A 3883-nucleotide genomic window follows, 5' to 3' on the forward strand; every position below is an offset into this window, starting at 1 on the left:
CACTAACTCCATCCGATCCAACTCATGCACATACATGCACAGCATGGAGCACACATCGCACGTACACAACACGTGCATGCACACACGCTCGGCCGCAGAATGCACGTGAATAACACATGCATGCGCACACACTCGGCTGCATGGAGGCGTGCGCCATCCGCGGTGACGTCCGGTTCATCGTGCTACGGCGAAGCTCACACGCAACGGCGCATACGCATCTCTTGCAGCACCTCTTTACCATCGTTGCTCAACTACTAGTCGGAGACGAAGACGACCGCAACCTCGGCCTTAGAGCTAGCCCCGATGGAAAAACACGCACGTTGCACGCACACGAGCACATACGGAGTGCCCACGACGTGGTGGTGGTGTGTCCCCAGTCGCCTCTACTCCTTCTGCGCATGTTGTCTATCAAGGCGGTTGCATGCTAATGAGGATGTGGGTGAGATCTTCTAGGACTCAGATGATGACGAGGAAAATTATGAGACACAAGGTGACGTACACCGTCAAGGTCCACGGTCAAGGGGGTGCTAGTAAGTGCTTAGATGTGCTTAGAGCAAGTACAATAGAGCTGAGTTAGCGGGCTATAAGGAATAAACTAGTATATTTCTGCTTAGTTGGAGGAAAGAGAAGAGGAGAGAGAAGGTAAGCGGGCTCTTCGTGAAGAGCCAGCTCTAGCACATGCTCCTAGGCACTTTTGTGAGAATGAAAGGTGGGCCACATAATAAAAAAGTAGTACACTCTTTTGATCTACTATTGTACATGTTGACTATAAGATGGGATGTAGATGACATGGCACTGGCTTATAGCCAGCAGCTGGCTATACTATTAATGCTCTTTAGATGAGGTGCTAAGTGCATTAAATGGCTTAGTAACTCAAGTCTTCAATGCATAGGTGCTTAGTTTATTGGTGCCACATCATATTTTATGCCTACGTGGCAGGCTTAGCAGCTATACATGGTGGAGCACTGGGAGAGGCCAAGGCTAGGAGTAACTTGTACTGTAACATATTACTATGTTACTCTAAACATCTCTATAAACCGGAAAGGAGGGAGTAGTAACATAGACTAGTGTCATATGCAAAGTATGGGAGCACATGATATTTCCTTATCCGGACCGATCCCAAGTTGGCTTCTCACCTTGTTGGCCCAACAAAAACCCCTCCCCCCTCCCGCGCGCGCTTCCCGCCCGACGCCAGTTGAGCCCGCCACTCCACATTGATGGCAAGTCAGGGCGACGCGACCTCTCACTGCTTCCGCCGTTGAAGCGGCGCGCCGACCGAAGGCACCGCCCGCTGCACGCCCAGCATTTTAGACTACACAGTGGAGAGTAACTTTAGAGCAAGTACTACAATTAGATGACATAAGCAGGCTATAAGGATTTAAATATAGTATTTGTGCTTAGTTGAAGGAGAGATAATAGGAGAGAGAAGAGAAGCGGATTGTAAACGTGTATCCGGTTGTACTCCAACATACTTTGTGAGACAAAAGGTGGGGTCATTATTAATGATATTGTATTTATACTAAAGGGTCTAACGGACGCCTTAATTACTTTGTTTTTTGAGACAAACCTTGGTGGGGCTATTATTGACTTTTTTTTGAGCTACTATTGAGTTGGACGTGGGGTTTGGGGGCCAAAGGCCTACTATTATACTCGCACGACCGACCTAACATGCTCTACCCTAGCCGCCTCCGTATCATATGGTTTCGCACCGTTCCAGATCTTAGCGCCGCCACGCAATTCTTCTCTAGCCCTCCTTCCGGTGTGCACCACGAGAAGGGACAGCAGTCCTCTGAACCCCGCCTTTCATGCTCCTGTACGGGAGAGGGGCGATCAGGTTTTTGGGGAGCACACTCCTGTGACTGCTGCCAGCGACGACTTCCTCAATGACAGCCTTCTTCCCCGACCTCGGTAACCTCTTCATCAACGACATGAGTGACAACATTAACCACATCGGTTCTGCTCCTGCTGTACAGTATGTGATTCTGTCCTCCTGGTTTAGTCCGCATCTTTACTTTGATGTTTGCAATTGTCGTCATGATCTATTTACTGCTGATTTGAATTAAATCTCATACTAAATTGCTCATATATTCAACAATCCAATCCAAAAACCTGATTACAGGCAATTTACTCTGAGTGGTTTTGCTGCGCTTTTGAAGCCGCCTACTTTTAAGGGGGTGCAATATAAAAGGTGGCGCACAAGAGCAGTATATTGGTTTCAGATCATGTAATACTATGACGCCACTAAGGGTAAGCCTGAGGGTGATCTTAATCCTACACTGCAGGAAGCTCATGGATACCCTCTTCAAAGCCGCCCTGCTAAGTGTTCTTGACTATTCCATTGTGGATTCATATATGTTGTTTGACAGCAGCAAAGACATGTGGGCTGTGCTCGAGGCCACGTTTGGGCCCTCGGGTGCTGGCAACGAGTTGTACGTCATGGAGCAATTTTGTGACTACAAGATGACTGATGAGCGCTCTGTTGTTCAGTAGACTCATGAGATATAGTCACTCTCTAAGGAACTTGAGTACTTTAAGTGTGTGTTGCCGGACAAATTTGTTGCTGGGACCATCATTGCCAAGCTTCCACCTTCGTGGAACGATTTTGCTACTTCTCTGGAAAAACAAGAGACATGAGTTTTCTGTTTTGGATCTCATTAGCACTCTTGATTTTGAGGAGAAGGCGAGAGCAAAAGACACACGTGCTCGGGTCGCTGAGGGAGCTTCTAGTGCCCACATGGTACACGAGAAGAACTTCCAGCCCAACCAGCCCCAAAACAACAAGAACAAATCTCAGGGGAAAGGCAAGTTTGATGCAAAGAACAAGCTGTCACATTCTACCAACTTCAAGAAGAATTCTCGTAACGGGAAGGGATACAAACCTCAATTTTGGTAGCACCGCACAAAATTTATATGGCTGCATCTACCTGCTATCAGCTAACCTCATGGTGCTCCAGGTATTCCTACATTTGTAACTAGGTACAATGACCACCGCAAGATGAAATTAGCTTATTCGTACGTTGACTTGCTGAATGCAGTGCAGAACGATCCTGTCATGTGTGGAGGAGCAAACAAGCAGTGCAGGCAAAGGTGGAAATCAACCAACGACTTATAAAATTATATATAATCTTCCTCAGGCAGGTCAGTATCCCCTTCGTCCAGATGATCGTGTTTTGTCATGCCGAGCTATTGATATGTGCTACTGTTTTGCAACACCATTTAAGTATAGCTACTGTTTTCCTGTCTTTTCATATTCAGGACAATGAATATGATTTCAGGGGAACTGCACAATATGGACCCATGTTGAGTCATCTCTATTGCCTCATGTGTTTGCTGCAAATGTGTCAGCATCAATTGCAAGATGAGACAGCTAGCTAGCTGTGGAGTTGCCAACATGGTCAAAGTGCTCGCAACATTGAGAAGAAACAAGCATGCCCAGGAAATTAATGCGTGCACAGAGAGGCCCTTTGCTCAGAGAAGCATCGACCGATTTTCTTTATTTCCACACCTTCTCACAGCTTTGTATTGGTTATAGTATGGTGAATCATTGAGATGCATAGACATGCTCAAATTTTGTTCTTCTGAATGTTAGTTTAATGTGAGTGTCTGCATCCAGTACCGCATCCTCTAATTTGGTGGATGCACACAGAGAAAATAAATCTCCTTAATTTACTCCATAACCACCCTATTAAATAGGCCTAGTAACAAACCAGGCGCATGCAGTGGCCGGCGGGCACATGCATCCTGCATGCATGGCCATTCAGCCAAGCCCATGCGCCAGCTCCAATGCAGCAACGCAAAAGAAGAGAGCAGTTCTTGGGAAAAAATGAGTACTTAGTGCAACGGGCCTTATAAACATGAACAACTCGCTCTCCCGCTTCCGTCT

This window comes from Triticum aestivum, chromosome 7B, assembly GCF_018294505.1.
Source record: "Triticum aestivum cultivar Chinese Spring chromosome 7B, IWGSC CS RefSeq v2.1, whole genome shotgun sequence".
Taxonomy (NCBI): Eukaryota; Viridiplantae; Streptophyta; class Magnoliopsida; order Poales; family Poaceae; genus Triticum; species Triticum aestivum.